Source organism: Panthera tigris, chromosome A1 (genome assembly GCF_018350195.1).
Source record: "Panthera tigris isolate Pti1 chromosome A1, P.tigris_Pti1_mat1.1, whole genome shotgun sequence".
In the NCBI taxonomy this organism is placed as follows: Eukaryota; Metazoa; Chordata; class Mammalia; order Carnivora; family Felidae; genus Panthera; species Panthera tigris.
In genome coordinates this window covers 151,800,818-151,821,180 of record NC_056660.1, presented here as the reverse complement: position 1 = coordinate 151,821,180, position 20,363 = coordinate 151,800,818, and the positions used below count along the sequence as shown (strand labels likewise).

At 37.0% G+C, this 20,363-nt stretch overlaps 1 long non-coding RNA gene across 3 annotated transcripts in view; it reads left to right on the top strand.

Moving 5' to 3' along the window:
• LOC122231466 overlaps positions 1-20,363 on the top strand; it is a 102,504-nt gene that overhangs the window by 82,040 nt on the left and 101 nt on the right. For 2 of the 3 annotated variants that reach the window (XR_006208727.1, XR_006208729.1), the window contains exons 2-3: positions 3,146-3,265; positions 10,580-10,790. This is a non-coding gene — a long non-coding RNA (uncharacterized LOC122231466). Of the gene's footprint in view, positions 1-3,145; positions 3,266-7,195; positions 7,269-10,579; positions 10,791-20,363 lie in introns of all 3 variants that reach the window. The other variant, XR_006208728.1, reaches the window with a different exon arrangement.

Sequence of the window (20,363 nt, the reverse complement as noted above, 5' to 3'; positions counted from 1 at the left end):
TTTAAAAGGCCACTCTAGAGAAAGAAACTTGACTGAGAAGGCAGCACATAGATTCTTACTACAGCGCCTCTGTTTTCCATCAAGGCAGGGAGACGTTTTTCACTCTTCTTGGAAAAACTTTGAAATGTAAACTGTTTCGATTGATGGCTCCTTCTGGCCTTGGCAACTCTTTTTGGTAGCTGGTGCTCTTTCTGTAATACTTGTTAAAAACGTCTCCGAAGCAAAGATGTTGTTTTTTATGTGATTTTTTTTTTTTAAGTCAGCACATGTGTGAGTACAGACAGGCTCTCATCTTGCACGGCGGAGACTGGCAGGTGAACACCTTCTCCTGTTGCCCTTATTCATTTGCAATACTTTATAAGATTAGTCTCTTTGAAAGCTGTTTTCAGTCTAAACTGTCAATCGTCTTCGAACGTGGTCCCTCTCACTGGGGATGACTCCTTGGAACTCAAGAGAATGTTGTGGCCTGAAAGTCCCTTCCTTAGCCCAGAGATGTCTGCGTGAGCCTCTGTTATCTTGCCCCTAACCCTTCTACAAGACAGCCTGGGGGCAGCTTTCCAAAACAGGACACACATCTAGGGTATCATATGTTTCAGAGCTTTAAACTACAGACATTATTTCCACCTCCATCCACATAATTGTTACTGTTTTATCTAGTGTTGGAAATTTCATTTTTGGTCAACCATCTATGAAATGATTATGCATATGGGCTTTCTTAGATTCTTGTAACATTCTTAAACTATATCCTTGTGGAAAGAATTTAGGTGGTGACATAGATCAATCTGCTTAAACCAATTGATTTAGAAAGTGAAATTGTCAAACTGCATAAAGCAGTATGAAAAATGACCATTTTAATCAAAACATTGACTGCTTGTATTGATCTGTTGGACTTATAATGGCTAAATTATTTCTTTTCTTTTTTCTTTTTCTTTCTTTCTTTCTTTTTTTTTTTTTTTTTTGAGAGACAGAGAGAGAAAGAGCGAGCACTCGTGAATGGGAGTGGGGGTATGAGGGTGGGGTGGGGGAAGGGGCAGAGGTTGAGAGGGAGAATCCCAAGAAGTCTCCATGCTCAGTGTGGAGCCCATGCAGAGGCTCAATCCCACGATCCTGAGTCGAAATCAAGAGGCAGACACTCAACCGACTGAGCCACCCAGGTGCCCCATTATTTCTTTATCCTGTGCTATATCAAGTCAAGTTCATGAATACATATTCTTATTTGTTGGGGACTTATTTTTCTTTGTCTGATCGTATTGTATGCATTATACTGTTCTCTGTTTTGCAGCTGTTGCTTTCCTTTGGATGCATCACAAAGAGGAAAGCCCTGTGACCTCTTTCTGAGTGAAGCGACCCTCTTCTCCAGTGTCTTGTACTCTGAGTTCTCTCATTGCCAGACACTCTCTCCACCAATAGCACATTCTAAGGCAGGCTGCAAATCAATAGCTTTTTGACTTGTGAGTGTTAAGGCAGACACTGATTGTGTATAATCGTAAGGGCAGGAGGCCATGCTGGCTGTAGTCCTCTTCAGGTGGCTGCTCAGGGGTTCAGAGATGCTTCTTTCCTTCCATTCTCTCATATATTTGTACACACGTTATACACACACACATTCACCGCCCCCCCCCCCCACACACACATACTTGTTACCTGATACACAGGCACACACACAAGGTTAGATTGGGATTATCATACTCTGCTATTTTTAGCTTTTCTAATTACAGGTAAACAAGAAATACTTGTGTAAAGTTATCAAAAATATTTCTTAAACATATTTTTTAATTATTTGATGAAATATAGGTAAATTTAATATGTCTTAAATCAATAGGAAACATTTCATTTCCTTCTTATGACACTAAAATTTTAAGTAATGATTGATTCCATTTCATTTTAGCGTTGAAGCACATGTGTGCTTGGTCCATTATGATTCCTAAGCAGTATGTATAAGCCCTATGCCAAGGTCCTTGCCTTCAAGAGGTTTTAATCTGGTATGGACACAACGTTGAAAATGACATAATGTAAATAAATATAAAGGTATAATCAATATAAAGTTGTTCTTTTGTATTAAAGTGATGTGTATTAGGGAATAATTTTCAGAACCATGTTCTTGATTTCTTACATATAATTCTTATATTCTTTGTTTTTCAGAATATGTGAAAAAATACAAATCAGTAACTAAATGACATAATGGTTTTGCAAAGTCAGTGCTTGACTTGCTTCTCTTTCCCTCATCTCCTCTTTTTTTTTTTTTTTTTTTTTTCTTGGTCCTATTAGGGACCTCAGAGCTACACTGTGACCTCATTTCCCTTGCCATGAGGGGGGATATTTAAGCCAAGGAGAAACCGAAAAAGAATGAGACCTCTCTGTAGAGCCAAGTGGAAGTTCTGGTATCATTGGCCTTTTTGAAAAAGGATTCAGTTTTCAATAAATTCCTGCCCTTTCAAAGCTTTCTTTCTTTATTATAATGGGTTAAATTTACTAAAGAGAATTATGGCAGTTTACTCCCAGGTAGGCCTTAATGTTCTCATTTCTAAAGTAAGATAAATTTGTAAAATTTATAAATTTGTTAGATGATATCTAACAAACCTTCTAAAGAAAAAAAATTCTCTTTTCTATGCTTCCAAATGATAGTATCAAAGTTCCAATTTTGGTTACTTTGGGTCCTGGAGATTAATGCATAGCAAACAAAACAAAACAGAACAAAAACCTAAAAATATTTAAATCAAAGTATGTTTTGAGTTTAATTAAAAGGTAGTGGAAAGAAAAAAAATATCAATTCATCCTGGTAAGATTTTTATTTTAAGAATTGAAGATATTTGTAGGAAGAAGACAACTATATATATGTGTGTGTGTATCTATCTATCTATCTATATATCTAGAGAGAGAGAGATGGAGTAGGGTAGGGGAGAGAAAGTGAAAAATTAAACAAATTATTATTACTGTGGTGAGAACACTTAACATGAGATCTGCCTACTTGACACATTTTTAATTGTACTATACAATATCATTAACCACAGGCATTATGTTGTATAGCAGATCTCTAGAACTTATTCATCTTCGTGAGCGAAACTACATGCCAGTTGAACAACTCCCCACTTCTCCCTCCCTGAGGTCTCTTGTAATCACCATTCTACTCTCTGCTTTTATTATTCAGCTTAAAAAAAAGAAGGAAATCCTGTATATGTGACACCATGGACGAAATTGGAAGACATTATGCTAACTGAAAAAGGCCAGTCACAGAAAGACAACTACTGTATGCTTCTGCTTATATGAGGTATGTGAAATAGACTCCTAGAAGCAAAGAGTGAGCAATGTTTTAGGGAGTGGAGGAGAATGGAAGTAGAAAGGGACGTCACATATAAATCACTTCTCTCAAGAGCGTCACTGAATCTCTGGTATCACCTTCCAAGTTCTTCAGCTTGGCTTTCTTTTACTAAATAACTCACCATTTCTGCTTCTTTCTGCTCCAGACACTGGAATATAAAAGTATAAAGACTCTTGAACCCTCAAGGTATAAAACAAGTATGCACCATTCCAGTTATGTGTACTATGTGGAGGGGGAGGGGAAGGGCAAAGATATTTAAAAACTTGTAAGTGCACTGATAAGAGAAAAATTATTGAAGTGAGGAAATTTGAGACTACCATCTAGCATTTATTTAAGGTCACTTGAGAGAGCTTTTAAAATCATAAACGAGAAAGGGAAATTAAAATGCTAAGAATATTACTTGAACAATGTCTGCATAATATAATGATAGGGCATTTGTGGGGCCTGGTCCAAATTATGCAAGGACATTAGAGTAAATTTTCACACTCTTTTTTTAAAACTTGGGAACACCGTGGTCGTGTGAACTAAGGCCCTGCAAGGGGAGGCAACTGATCCTGAAAATATGATCCATGGCCCTTAATTTTTGGTTAGATGACTACCAAACTTTAGATTCACAAGCTTGCAAAGCCTGTGTCATATCCCTTGGCCTCTTTGTGTTTCCTGGAGGGCCTGACTTTAGGGTATGGTCTCTGCAGGGCAGGCGTGTAGGAAGTGCTTGCCAAGTGATTTATTTTGCTAAAATATGATAATCGGCTTAGTAGGACTTGGTAGCTTAAAAAATCATAAACGGTATGGGAAAGATGTCTACATTTCTAAATCTTTCAAAAAAAGCCTTCAGAAATTTTATCTGGCACTATGAAAATAGACTCCACAGAAGATTCTTCCCCTTCCTCCTCCCACTCCCCAATTTAAATCAACTAATTAAGAAAGACTGTAACTAGAAGGGAATGATTAACTCATTAACTTAATCATTGTCATACTTGTGAATATGGACTTGTACCAGAGTTAAGAGGTTAATGAATTCAAATATATTGTCAAAACTGCCTATGGTTTTCAAAGAGGAGGATTTTATGCTCTGTAGTTTATATGCTTAGAAGTTAGGACTTGGCTGTGATAAAGTTTGACATCAAAACAGGTTACTAAAATTGTGCAGAAAACGGTGAGTAGGAAAAACAAGAATTTCTCTTTATCACCATTGCCAACGTCACTGCTACCTTCAACGCCACTGCCACAAATTCTACCATTATTTTTACGTGGATTTTTCTTTTTTCACCTGGGTAGCAGGGAATTGACCTGTTTGGGCATAAGGCTGTCCATACATAGTGATGTTTGAGCATATATCCTTACTATTAATGTTTTATAGCAATGGGTTGATGGATTAATAGCTAATGAGCCATTACCTACCCTGTTATCCATCAAATATAGCAGGCACTGAGCTAGGTACAGTGCGTGGATCTGGCGTTCAACAGAATAGACACTGCTCTTGCCCTGGCAGCCCTTACCCCTGGGGAGTTGCATTGAATATATGATACAAATAATTGTCTCATCATAAATTGTGATTAGTATTCACTAAAGCACGAGAGAAGACTAGAGATTATTGCCTCGTGATGGGACTCTATTTAGATTAGGAAGCTTCTCTACAGAAGCAGCAATTATGTTGGAACCTGCAGAATGAGGAGAAGTGACCTGGTGGAAGGTTGGGAGGAAGAGAAAACAGCACGTGCAGGAGAAGACCATACCAAGACTTTGCTGACATGGGATTTAGGATTTTATTTTAAGAGAAATAGAAAACCACTGAAAAATCTTAAGAAGGATTGACATGATCAGAATTTTATTTAAAGAAAATCACTGTGGCTATTTGTGTAAAATGTGCTGGAGGAGAGAACATAGTAGAAAAATGAGAACAGTGGTCTAGCTAAGGGAGGATGGTGTCTCAGATAAGAAGGCAGAGATGGAGAAAGGGACATTGATTCAAGATGTAATTTGAGTTGATGGTTAGATTATGAATATTGAATGGATATTGAATTGATAGGTAGAATTGATAGATCAGATGCCTGTTGAACAATGTGTAGTAGGGAAGGGTTTGCGAGAATATCTCACTTGTCAGAGATTTCCTACCCCACTAACCATCCACACAATTGTATGGTAATTCCATCCTTAGAAGAGAAACACTGTGCAGCACAGTCATATAGCACAACTCCAGGGGAACCCTCACAATGTTTCCATGTGTTTGGTGTCCCCTGGAATTGTGCATTGGAATGGCCCTGGGGCTATGGAATATTGATTGTGCTTTGTTGTCTGTAAGGATTATAAAATAGGGTGTTGTTTGCACTGAGGGCCCCCATGTATGGTTATGTTTTCCTGAGGATCTGGCTGGGGACTGGAAAATGTATCCTGTCATGGGACTGGGTCTTTCCCTAGGAAGCAGGCACTTTTTTCTAGTTGGTCTATCCCAACTAGGAGAACATTTAATAATTCACTGTTCAGAGTGTTGCTCTTGTATAATTTGTACATCTTAAAGAGTGATCTTTTTCTAATTATGTACTAGTTGTAGCCCTGTTTCCATTACTCAGATATACGTGTGCCACAAATTCACCTCTTCAAACCATACAAGATGTTGGTAGACAGGGCATTAACACAAACATTTATAAGTTGGAGATTAAATAGACATCAGAGGAAAATTATCCATAGTAGTAAGAAGAAGTCATTTGTCAAGGTAGGAGATTTGGAATCCAAAGCTTCCAGTTATCATTTTCAAATCCCAGTTACGTTCACTTGAATAAGTAAAATCTTTAAGCAAGCCACTCCTACATCATCATGGTCTGCTTTCACCTTGGAATTCTAGGTCCAGTGTCACTAGTGTTCTGTCCCATGTTCACAGCTGCAGATCACTGATATCACCTATAACAGATTCCTTCCTTGGCTAATAGGAAATAAGCCAATAGAGAGAAACTCAGTATCTGTCCTTCTCCCTCTCTTTCCCTATGTTCTCCAAGTCTAAAGGGAGAGCAAATTTAGACTTCCAAAGCTGTTTTTTTTTTTCTACTCTTTTGATTTCTGAATTTGATAGGCCTCTGAGTCAAAAGCTAAGGAATCTTGGTTCGATCTTTTACATTTAAATTTAAAGTAATCCAAATCTCCAACTTTAGGTCTCAACAATCTAAAGCAGAATAGAACATCTATTTTACCCATAGTTGTGCTATCACTTTCTTCACTATTGCAGCGAATGCACCACCATCAACCCGTTTGACTAACATGGACATTAACATGACTAACATTGACTAAATGACTAACATTTCAGAACATGGACATTTTATAGTTCCTTTGTTCTCCTTTCTCTTCTCACCCTCATCTGGTCCCTAAAGCCTATTTCTTGAATCTGTCTTCTTTCCTCCATATCCATCGACCAAGTAAAGCAGTTAGAATGAGTTTTCTCAAATGCATTTTTGATCACTTCATTCCTTTGCTTAAAATTCTCCAGTGACTTTTTATTATCTTCAAATAAAATTTATTGGCAAGTCAGACAAAGTCTTTAATAAACAACTGATGTCTCCCAGCTACCTGTTTGTCTGTTTTCATCCCCTGCCATTCCCATTTAAGTTACAGTGAAATGTAGATTTTGACATACACCTGGTCTTTCATAAGGCTGTGACTTTTCATATTCTTTCTTTTTCCTGGCTCCTCCCTTTATTTTCAATGTTACAAATCATTCCACAAGTCTCAGATCAAAAACTATCTCTGATAAGCACTGAAACAGCCCCTGCACCTGACTCAGACACCCCCTTCCTAGGTGGAATTAAAGGCTTCCCTTGCATTCTGTGCTTGGCTCTACCATGTGATTTCATTGTGCTGCCTCTGTTGGTCCATTTTTTGGTGTAGCTCTGGTGTATTGAAGAGTGGCTAGGAAGGTGGCCTTTTGGAGTTACACAGACCTAATCATATGTGTGACCAGGTAAGTTTGGGTTTCTAAATCTATTTTGATGGATTATTGATTTAAAAAGATAATGAAAGTAAAATGCATAACTGTACCTGGTGCACACTACGTGTATGATAAGTATTGTTTGTTGCTATTGGTATCAGTCAGAGTAGTATCTTTTATCCCTAGTTTCTAACATGATGTATATCACTTAACAGATACTTAGGACATTTTGGTTGAATATGTGATTAATGTTATTAACATACCTGATTAGATAAGATTATCTTTAGAACAATTTTTTAAATCTATGGATATTATTCATAATAACCAATATGACTAAGTCTTGGTTATATATACCACTAAAGGAGATTAATCATGTGAGCAGCTCTCTAAATGTTTCTTTTATTAAAATTTGTAATATGCTTTGACATTATTGCTTGAATATTAAGTACAAATATTTGGTCATGGAAAAGAATTTGAACCAAGCAATAAAGACAAACTGCCAACCATAGGCAGGCCTGCAGAGACTTGTGCTCTGATTGACAGTCAAATTTGGCGTCTAGGCTCTGAGGGTTGGGAGGGACCTTAGAGACCATGGAACCCAACTTTCGACATAACAAATGTTTCTCTTCGTGCCCTATCCCATAGGTCATTATCTAGTATCTTTCTGACCCTTTCCAGTTTCCAACACCTTTAGCTTATGAGACTTCAAATAACTCTAGGGAATGTTTTAACTTTTTTGAGCAAAATCCTATTTTCCTGTTAACTTCCATCTATTTGTCTTAATTGTTCCCTGTGAATGTATTCTGAGTATTGATTTTACTTGATGAAAAGCCAAAACAGTACTTTATATCAAAGATGGTTATTTTATAGAGTACATTAGCACATTTCTACTAGAAATCCTGGGGTTTCTAAGGTAAAAATCAAGACTTCTGTGATGAGAGAAAAATTAAATTATTCTAAAAGTTTTAATCATACTTCCTCTTTGGGAGAGACTTTTTTTTTTGTCTCTTTGCAAAGCAAATAATTGGGCCATTTGAGTGTGAAAAGATAGGTCTCAGGATGTGGTCTAGAAGGTGAGGACTCACTGGCTCTGCTCGAAAAATATGTTTTTTTCAAGGGCTTCCCAAGAGGGAGATGGTAATAGGCAGGGGATAGGGGAAGAAACCAGTATCTATAAAGCAAAAAAGAAGAGGGTGAAAATATAGCCTGTGGAAAAAATATTGGTGTGGTATGTTTGGCACAATCACTTAAGGAGTAGGGGTGTCTACAATACATTTTTATTTTTTTGGTTTGCATGATGCTTCCATGTATATTACCTTCTATCTTCAGACACATTCTACTTAACCTGTAGTTAAAAATCTATGCTTCACACTCTGCCTTTTTATTCACTAGTGCCTTTCATTTTTGGTAGTCAGGGAAGAATTGATAGAAAAATGGGCTATATTTCATGATTAGGTGAACAGAAGAATAATAACAAAGCAGAGAACCTTGAGGATATTTGGGGGGTGGGTGGGCCTGAGACTAGATTTTCTTTGTTTCTTTCTTTTTTATAAATGTTTATTTATTTTGAGAGAGAGAGAGAGAGAGAGAGAGAGAATGAGCAGGGGAGGGGCAGAGAGAGAGGGAGACAGAGAATTCCAAGCAGACTACACACTGTCAATGCAAAGCCCAACATAGGGCTCGAACTCATGAATTGTGAGATCATGACCTGATCTGAAATCAAGAGTTGGATGCTTAACCAACTGAGCAACCCGGACTCCCAAAGACTGTATTTTGTATTCATCATATTGTGATATAAGGCTAATTTAAAAAAAATTAATGCAGGGGAGATTGAATATAGTTGGAAGAGTTGAAGACACTCAGACTATTAACATAGGGTATCACTTAAAAAATTGATATCTCATGGTTGGAGTGGGGTACTGTGGATGTGTCTGGTTATGTTGGGGTGTGAAGTGATGGGATTATCTGACTCTCCTTTGCTGTTAATATTTTCTGTGTTATCTGAGTAGAAGCACTGCCTATATTCTGTTAACATACCTCTTGAAAAGTGGATGGTTGTTTCCTTATTTTGGATTTCTATATATTTAAATGATACAAAAGCATATTATTTGAGATAAGATCTAAGTATTTTACTTTCTTTCTACTCATGGACTCACCTCTTACATAGTTGTAAATCATTTGCTCAAACTGTGATCTTCCTTGGTTGGTGGTTCTAACTAAAGAAGTCCTATGGTGTAGGGTGAATACACTAAACTTGGAGTTGGAAGATCCTGTCTTGCATGTTAACCCTGCCAATCACAACTAAATGAATGCTTGGAATGTCACATATCCTGAGTCTGAATTTCCTTATGTATAGAATTAAAATAAAAAACGACTTTTCTGTCTCCTTTATAGAATTGTGGTGACTGTCAAATGCCACGATATGAAAAGATCTTATAAACCAAATACCTTATATAAATAGGAAGTGATGTCGTTTAAAATGTTTAATAAATACCCTCTAAAGAAATGGCATGAGGCATAAGGGATAATTAAAGCACACTAGAGATGCTTTTGAAATCTCTTCCTAAAAAAAAAATAACCAGTTGGAAGAAATGGAGATAATATTTTTTTGCTTGTCAATGAAATCATTATTTTGTTTCTATAACTTTGTAACTATCTAGAGCTGAGTGAACCATCCAAATGATGAATTTTCTGTATGTTAATTCACATCTTCAATCAATGAAATTCTTCAGATAAATTGCATGTCTTTTAAAAAAGTTGGTAACTATGCGATACAATTTACTGCTTTAGCAAAGTAGCTACTCAGTGTAGCTACTTTTTTTTTTTTTCCTGTGGAGGGCAAATGATCATTAGTCAAAAAATAAATAAATAAATAAAACAAGAAGAAGGAAAAGCCCTAAACTTCCAAACTCAAGCAGTATAATCTATTTTCTAGTGAGAGGCATAAATATACATTTCACAAATCATACAAAAATACAATTTTATTTTTTTGATGTTTATTTATTTTGAGAGAGAGAGAGGGCACGAGTGGTGGAGAGGCTGAGAGAGGCAGAGAGAGAGAATTCCAAGCAGGCTCTCCGCTGTCAGTGCAGAGCTTGACACAGGGCTTGATCTTACAATTGGTGAGATCATGACCTGAGCTGAAATCAAGAGCTGGATGCTTAACTAATCGAGCCACCCACGTGCCTCAAAATACAATTTTATACCATGGCCAGTTAAGGAATGAGAGACACTGAGGGAAAGAGAAAAGAAAAGAGTCTGACGACAGAATCTTTCATTCATTGCATTTTGAATTCGTATATTTCTTTGTTCTACCGCCTAAGCTCTAACTCTTCTTTCCAAAGGTTTGGAAAAGCATCTTTCTCCTACCCAATGGCTATTGAAATCAATGACTGTTGCCTGGTACCGAATATCTCTTTCTTGGCTGCTCTACTGGTTTTCCAACCCACGCCTCTGCCTCTCCTGGATACCCACCTTGATCTGAAGGCCAGGATCATCTCAGTGCCTGTGGTGGGAATGTGGGAACTAGCACATCTTTAAATCATCTCTCTTCTGGTGATTTAAGTCCTGTTGCTTTTTCAGTTTTGTATTTCCTTCTCACAACCAATCTTAACTGCTGAAACTAACTGCTTGGGACATACCCGACTCTTGAAGTGTTAGACATGATGTAGGGGCCTCAACCATACAATTAGAATTCTATTTTGGACCTTTGCACAACTGGATGAACTTATCAGTCAAGGAAGGGATGTTGGGTAGGCAATTAATAAGGAAGGTTGCCAGGGGCTTAATGAAATGAGGTTCAAGACTGGTTTCAGTTTATTGTCTGGTTCCCCCTCACCAGTCTAATTAAAGCACAGATTTGAAAGCTAAGGGGAAGAATTGAACATTATCCTGATTAATTTTCATACTGGTAAGACCTTAAGCTGATTTCTTACCTTCTCTGGGCCTTTTTGTTTAAAAAAAAATTTTTTTTTACATTTATTTATTTTTGAAAGACAGAGAGAGACATAACACAAGTAGGGGGGTGGGCACAGAGAGAGAAGGAGACATAGAATCTGAAGCAGGCTCCAGGCTCTGAGCTGTCAGTACAGAGCACGATGCAGGGCTTGAACCCACAAACTGTGAGATCATGACCCAAGCTGAAGTCAGACACTTAACCGACTGAGCCACCCAGGCTTTTTTGTTTTTTGGCATGCATAGAACAACTGCTTACATGGTGAGCCATTTTTCCCAAGAGACTGACGCTTCCAGAAAACCCAGTGGATGACTTTTCACATCTTATAACCTGGTGTGAACTTATGATGCTGCCAAATTGGAGGTCTTACCGAGCTTCAGTTGGACCAAAACACTAGTGAATGCCGAGGGCCAGCACAGTGCCTACTTAGTGACTGTTGCTGACTGCCTCACCCATGCTACTGGTGTTGAAGTTAATTCCATTTGGAAACAAGTCAGATTTTGGGGGATGCTAGAATTTTATAGTGTGTGCTTATGTTTATATAATCAGCACATTTTTTAATTAAGTGAGAATTAGTTTGTTTTACTAAGTATAGTTAAAAACCTTTAAAAACCAAGCTAGACTGTAAAATATAACTTACACAATTATGCATAATAACAATATATTATATAGTGCTTACTATGTGTAAACATGATTTTCATTGCTTAGCCTGTATTAGTTCATTTAATCCTCACAACTCTGTGAAATTAAGTTTTTCTATTAACCTCAATTTACCTGTCAGGATATTAAGGCCAAAGATGTTAAGTGATTTGCATAAATTACGTAAAAACTAATGGTTATACAAAACATCCCACCTTTTTTCTTGCATGACAAAAACATTCAACAGAATTCTATATGGACTCATGTTTACAGGGATTTGTGTAGGAAAAGGCAAAAAATCAGGAAATGGGTACCTGATTTAGAGATTTATTGAATTAAGATCTAGTGGCCAGGAGGGAAGATTTGAAGACTCACATGGCAGTGTAGATGGTAGTATACAAAGTGTAAGAGTGCTGGGAAATTCAATATGCAAGGAATATGTGTCTTGAAATTTTGTGGAGATAATCTATAGATGAAGTAGTGAGTAAAGATGGACAATGAAATAATTTGAGGAAAAGCAAGAAAGGTTAATTCAGGGAACTTGTGTGGACAAAGTATAGTCCTGATGCGGATTCATGGCTGAGTTGTTCAAAGAAGGCTGTTTTGATATTCAATAGAAGAATTGGTTGATACTCTGAATGAGAAGATTGGGCTGCACTAATGACCAAAGAGATCCTGTCTTTCAGTTGGGTGGGAAAAGGGACAAACTGCTGAGAAATTCACCCAAGCTGTGAGACACATGGGTGGCAGTGAATAACTGTATGCATTAAGAATGGCTATAAACATTGTACATTTGAGTCATATCTCAATCCAAAGGAATTGTCTAAAAATGGGGTAATGATCAGTTGGATGCAAAGATAATACCTTCTTTTAAAATGCCAACATTTAAAAATGCCTCCAAGAATTTGATGGGCCATGGTGGACACATTTTTCCTTTAGAGCTTAGTCCTCTTTGAACCAAAGTTCTCTTTTTACAATATTTATTTGGCAATATCACCTATGCTTTCCTGAAATAAAATCCACGGATAATATAAGATCAATAACACTACACTATCAGAGGAATTCCAGATTCCTATATAGAATTCTGAAATTCCAGATTTCTATATAGAGGAAAATAAATGAAAATATTAATATTAAATTAGTATATATTTCCATATGTAAATGTTTTGGCAAAGTGACCCTGAAAGACTTAATGAAGCAGGCAGGTGTATGCTCCTATTTGAGGAATTGCTGTGGATTTAATTATATAAATACAAACTGACACAGTTGTGTTCTACTAGCAGTCCAGATACCATGAGTAGTATTGCTCTCAGTGATGTGATTTTCTAGAATGATGAACAACTGTATGTATGCTTTCAAACAAAATAAAATACAGTCTTCTCTCTCTTTCCATTGTAGCTACATTCCTTGAATATTATGGACCTAAAGACTGTACAAAGCATACTTTGTGTTTATATGTAAAAGGAATTTAAGTGGGAAACTCGGGTTTTTCACCTAATTAAATATTTGGCATGATATTCTCAAGTCAAAAGAGATGCTGACTAATTTCTTGTGGTGCAAGATGTCTGGCATTCCTGGGCCCCATCCACTAAATGCTATTAGCACCCTCCACCACTATGGCAATAAAATACTGAAATGCCTGATTCAATCTTGGGCACCCATAGTTTTTAGTCTGCAAAAGTATAAGAAATCAGTAGTGTCTCAAGATGATCAGAAGATCATTTTTGCTTTGTTGGCACCTGCCTAGGCCATGTGAAAGCAAAACAGTAAAATACCCGCAAACTGAATGGTTTAGAGCAACAACGCTATGTTATTTCTCACAATTTAGTTGATTGGTTGGGCAGTTAATTCCTATGAATGCCAGTTGAGCCTCTCTAGTTATGAAGATAGTCCAAAATACCCCCATCCGTTTTTTAAATTTTCATCTGGAAAACTTATACTCAGTCTCCAAATCTCAGTTAGATATCACTTTATCTGGGAGACATTTTCTGATTCTGTATACTAGACTGAATTCCCCTTGTAGTACTCCCATAACATTCATTTCCTAACACTCATCACATTTTTAATTGCTTGGGTATTTTCACTGTCACACTATGAATTCTGTGAAGGTGAATCTTATATTTTGTTCATCATCGTATCTTGGTTATCTTGTCCCAGAGAGTTAAAGGAAACATATTTTTGCATTATATTGTATTAAGTTGATTTGAAATTCAATTATGGATCAATTGCCAAAAAAATGTGGCCTAATAGTTTTAGAAAGGGTTGGTGGATTATTTAAAATGTCATTGTATCCACTTAATTAACAAAATTTCCCTTGAAGATGAAAGAAAATGACATTTTTGATAAATAGAAAAATATTTGTACAAATAATGTATATTCACCCTTCAACGAAGCATCGTATCATTACGTTCTCCACTATTCTGCTAGTGGGTGCTTAGAATCTTCTTTGGACATGCATCCTTATCCATCTGGATTTCTAATCACTTCCTATCCCATATTTCTTGGGTATACACTCTGAATCTTGAACTTGGTTTGAATTTGTAGTTATTTGTATGAAAACCCTGGATATCTTTTTTCCGCAAGAGATTTGTCTATGTTTTTGAGTCACGCTTAGGTCTCAGTACGGCGTATTCATCCATTATGCTTGATGGTTGGCTATACTCTCTCCTCATTCACAGGCGACACCTGATCGGCACAAATGTGAGTCTCAGACCTGCTATGTATCTAAGCCCATGTTTTGTCCCGAACCTGGGAAGGAATTGAGGCACCCACAAAATTGATGGAGGAATGAATCTAGAACATGATTCTTCGTAGTTCCACTTTCCCTCTGTGTGATCTCCAGGCAAATTATATTGGTTTATTCACTTAAAAGTCCCTTAAAATACATTCTTATCACCAATCTGTGAGTCCTGTCATGGTTCTAGGATTACAACTTGGGGAAAAAAAAATCTGACTTTAGTTAATATAAAGTCCACTTCTCAATTTTCTAGGATTTAGATCACAGAGGCTTTATTGAGCTATCATGTTAGCTGAACCAGTGAAATCTACTTTAACAACAATTTAAGTTCTCCCTGTGAAAAGCGGGCCCTGGTGTAGATCATTTCTAGAGTCCTTAGCAAATGCAGTATCAGAAATTCTGGAATTCCTCTCAATTGCTTCTTTGTGTATACCCCATTGAAAACTCTCTGGCTTACTGGTTTCTCTCTGTCTCTACTTGGTGCAGTATTAATTCTTAGGTAAGAAACTGGAACCTGGGAGAGTAAGGTGGGATGTGAATAGGTAATTTTTTTTATTTGCATGCTGCCTTACACATATGCTTAATCAGCCTTGTAGTTTGAATAAGTAGTAGGAGCAATGCATGTATTTGAGCTATTTTGAGACACTGAAAACATTGTGTCTCTTTCAAAATTGGCCATGTCTTTCTTGATTTTCTTCCCACTCTGAACATAAAACAGGTGCACCAGCAATAGTTGGCACAAAGTGAAAAAGTTTTTGCACTGAAGACTGATCATTTCTTATAGTTCACTTTATCTTAGTCATCACTGTTGATTCAGAGATATTAAGTATGGTAATAATTTGAAGCCAAATTACTCAAGATTTGGCCAGCGCTAACCAGGGTTTGCTTTTACTGTGGGAGGAACTTGCAAAAGGCAATATTGATTATGTCTGGGATATGCCAATTATAATTTGACATTCTGATTTCTGCTTTTTGTTTAACTTAGAAGCAGATTCTGCTTTGCTCTATTTGTGAAAGACAACTGGATGAGGGAAGATCACTGCTTGCAATAAGACTAGCAATTTCTCTGAAATCAGAGGCAGAGAAAACAATATCTACTTTTTGCTTTTTCTGACTCAAAATGTGTGGAGATGAGGAATATCACTGAACATTAAGTAAAAGGAGAAAGATGAAAACAGGAATAAAGCCACACGTGATAGTTGAGATGAAAATGAAAACAAAATATAATTAAGTACTTGGAAGATTTAAGTATGATATGTAGAGTAATGAAAACAATGAAAAAATTATGTTGCCATGAAACAATAGTTGGGAACTGAAAGGATGCAGGGTGAGTTGATACATAGAAAATGGATATTACAGAGAAATAAGTTGCCACTTTGTGATCAATACACTCTATAACCCAAAACAGAGATACTATTCTGTCTGAGGTAATTGCACCTTAACAGGTGTAACAGGAGGCCCTGTTAAAATGAGGCCCTTCTCTCAGTTTTGGCTGAGTCGTGAAGATGTTGGAGGCTACATTCAAGAATGAATTATGAGGGAGACCCCTTACCTGAGAATCAGAGAGATGACTATGAAGGTTATGTTGAGGACCAAGAAAGAGGGGAGAGAGCAGGATTTTGTGAGGGGAGCTTTTGGAGAGAACTCTGAGTTCTGTGGAGGTTCCCCCAGCCTCTACACAGGACTGTTTGGAGTCTTGTGAGTGAAGTTCAGCTCAGGGAACTACTTGTGTGTTTTTTAAAGTTAGGAACAGAGAGGACTGAAGTCTGATTCATGCCTGAGTAAGCTGAAGCAGCCTTTAAGGAAAAAGGAACATGTCAGGAAAGTTTCTGTATATGCCTGTTAAGGGGCCAAAGGTGTATGAATTGTAGCCATGAGGAAAATTCAGTAAAAACATTAGCCTGAAGTCAATTAACCATGGGACTCTGCAAAAGAAGATGATGCATTAGGGTGAGGAGGTCCCAGAGTCAGTGGCTAAGGGGTATGCCACTCAGGTCAGAAGCCACAAGAGGTTTAGAAGCAACCAGTCATAGGTGAGGCACTGCCTTGGTCAAGGGAATCACATTTGCAGGTGCCCAGCATGACAGTCTCCAAACAATCTCTAAAAACACCTATGAGAGAATGATTCTGTGAGGTCTGAAGAACATGGTACCTCTCCATGACAGTAAAGTTGCTAAGAACCTTTCTATGTCTTTTTCCTCTCCCACCTCTCACCACGTATTTGAACCTTTAAGAACAAGACCAAGCAGCTATTGATTATGGGAGAAAGATAAGAAAAGTGAGGGAAAGAGGGAAGAAATGGACCACATCTAATTCCTGAAGGCGGGTGGCCCATCTGCTGCCAGCCTTAGCTGGAGAGTAGTGAAAGAGTCTTAGCTGTGAATGAAGTTTGCAGCGTTCATTAATAGATTGGATTAAATACTGTAATGTCTGAGAGAAGGGTTAAAGTGACCATAGGAGTTTCTATTACCAAGAAGAGACTAGAAAATCATGGGGCCTGCTTGACTTTTAATTCAATGACAGGCATGAATTTCCTGCTCTGATCACATTTAAAAGTACAAAGGAAGACAGAAATCATAGAGATAACTTTTGATTCTGTGCCATGAGCACTTTTCAAAGTACTAGCTCTGGAGGAAAAAGCCTAAGCCCTTTCTTGAAGGAGAGGTTCCTTTTAGTTAAAAGGTCATGAGCTTTAGAATTTGTTTTAAAATCTCTGATCTCTCATCTTAGCTATAACCTCAAATAATTTACATAACTTCTCTGAACCTCATCTATAAAATGAAACTAATAATTTGTGTGGATCCAGATTTATGCCCAGGAAATATTATTTTTCTCTACCTTTTCATTCCCTTTTCAAGATAAAATTTGAATCAATTATTTTAAAAACTAAACTTCATGAAACATGGGTGTAGACATTGTGGGGTACCCAAAAAGACTCCCACAGGTCTTGGTTACTGTTTATAGATATGTAATTCTCTCTAGAAAACAGATTGTAAATTCCTTGAATGCGAGGAACAGCAGCTATGATGAACATCCTCAAATATGACGGTCAATGGAGACAGAATTACAGAGGAAAGATCACCAACATGGGTTATTAGAGATAGCTATGATGTGAAGTGGTCAAGTTCAGCTGTATGGATAAAATCAGACCAACTGGATTTGATAGGATGATGGCATTACATTCAAGCACGCAGGATAGAATCTACAATTATTTCCAAATAGAAAAAGATAACTTGAGCAAAAGTGGAAATGGGCAAAGTATAATGAGGGAACAATGAGCTGACATTTGTGATGGAACAGAAGACTGGCTTAGGTTTTGGGATCCCTTTGTAGGAGACAGAAGTAAGCCAGTTGATTAAAGATTCTTATGTATCTTACCCTTTTGCTTGGTACACATATATGTGCTATTTATCCTAAGGTGAAGACCCTGAAAGTTTTGGGTGGGAAAAAAAACATCACTTGAGAAAAATTAATCAACTTTGGCTTATAGGGATGGATTAACTGGAGAAGAGACTAGAAACCGTGAAACCATTTACAGATTTTTGCCAGAGCTAACTCATAGGGATCCTGAACTCAGAAAGTAAAGCTGTGAGGATAGAAAAGGATGAAATATAATGAGAGAAGCATTGACAGGCTTCAGAAAATATTTGCATTTTCAAACATGATACAAGGAAAAGTCTCTGAACCAGCTCCATTCAGCTGAATTTTCTGTGATTTTTGAAATTTTCTCTACACTGTGCAATGTGGTAGCCATTAGCCACATGGGGCTATTGATCTCTTGAAATATGGCTAGTGAGAAATTGAACTTAAAATTTTATTTGATGTTAATTATTTTAAATTTAAATTTAAATAGCCCCATGTAGTAATGGTTACTATATAAGTGCAGCATCTCTTTCACAACAAATTGCAACATCCACACCTGAGTTGATAAAAGGATATTTTGAGTATTTCATTGTCAGCATTGCCTCCTACCCAGTGACTTGAACTTGGCACTATTGCTGTCTTTGGCAATTTGTGCAATGATTTGAATATTTTATTATATTTTTTTCTGACTGCATTATGGAAACAGAAAAATGAAAATGCTATTACTAGTCTTAATAAATGTGTTTCATCAATTAAGTACAATTAAGTCATGGGTGGAAATTATTAGGCATCCTGAAAGTGGTAAAACTTCTGTGTCAACCTAACCTGGGGAGAAATAAAGATAAAATCATATACAAAAATGATAGAAATATATTGCCAAGCATAATTCAGGATTTCTATAATTTTGTTATTATTGTTCTCATTATTTAGCAAAACTCTTGTAGATGCAGTGACATGGAACATTATCATTTACTTTTCTCACATTCCATTTCTGGTTACAATTTTGACAGTGTATTTTATATGAATGCAGGCACATCTTTTATATATTGCTTTTCGCAATATTGTAAGCTATTACTATCCTTATTTGTAATGAAGAAAATGAGACTAACTTTTCTACAGTTAGACATCTAGTAAATGACAAATTTTGAATTGATCTACCTGATTCCCAAATTTCCATTAAAAAAAAAAATACTTGTTTTAAGTAGGCTCCCTGCCTGGTGTGGGGCTTAGACTCACAACCCTGAGATCAGGAGTCACACGTTCTACTTACTGAGCCATCAGGAGCTCCCAAATCACCATTTTTGTAAGTAGATGAAAATGTGACAGAAAGTCCTCAAACTAAGTATATGCAGTAATCCATGTTTAACATTTTTAATTTGGGTTGTTCAGATCAGGCTTATTCTCTCAGCATTAAAGCTAGACTTGAGGCGCCTGGGTGGCTCAGTGGTTTAAGCATCTGACTTCGGCTCAAGTCATGATCTCACAGTTTGTGAGTTTGAGCCCTGTGTCAGGCTCTGTGCTGATAGCTCAGAGCCAGAAGCCTATTTCAGATTCTCTGTCTCCCTCTCTCTTCGCCTCTCCCCTGCTCGCACTCTATTTCTCTCTCTCTCTCTCTCTCTCAAAAATAAATAAACATTAAAAAAATTTTTTTAAATCTAGACTGAATCACATATTTGAATCATTAGAGATTTGATGATTGATTACATACATACAATGTATTATTATGTTAATAAATAATACTTAGTGTTTATTAATGAGGTAAAAATTAATTTCTTAAGACAACATATATATTTTCTTATATAATAAGGAAGTATTATCTGTGAGAAATTCTACACTGGACTGTAACAATCACCATTCTGATTTTTTTTTTTTCTGAGACTAAAGCATTCTTACTCTTTAAGTTCATGCAAGGAAGTACAAGAAGGATTGGTCCTTTGTTCTATTCCCAGTTGTCAGCAAGGAACCACAAAAGTGGTTGTAAACCCTTGCTCAACAAACAGCAGTCTTGTTCTGAGATCCATGCCTCTGAAAGCCCGCCAATCACTAAAAACAGTAAAGGTCAGCTAGTACCTATATATTCCCATTTTTAAAATTCGGCCAATCCCAGAACTCTGTGCTTCCCCCAAACCCAATACAAGATCAGGTTTTTGCTTTGTTTAATAGACTGATTTTTGCCTGTGTCTTAGCCTGCAACAAACACATCTCTGTTTCAGATATAGTTGGGAGGTGGTTTCCTCCCTCAATATTTCTTTCCTGTTTTACTAGGTGAGTGATGCTCTCCTAGTATCTATGACTAGATGTATTTGGCAGGGGACAAATGACAAAAGAAACATATTTCTTTCCTGAGTTCTCATCCCCCTCCCAAGAAGACTCAAAGAATATGCTAAAAGATGGATATAGTGACCAGTTACAGTTAGACCTCATAAACTAATAA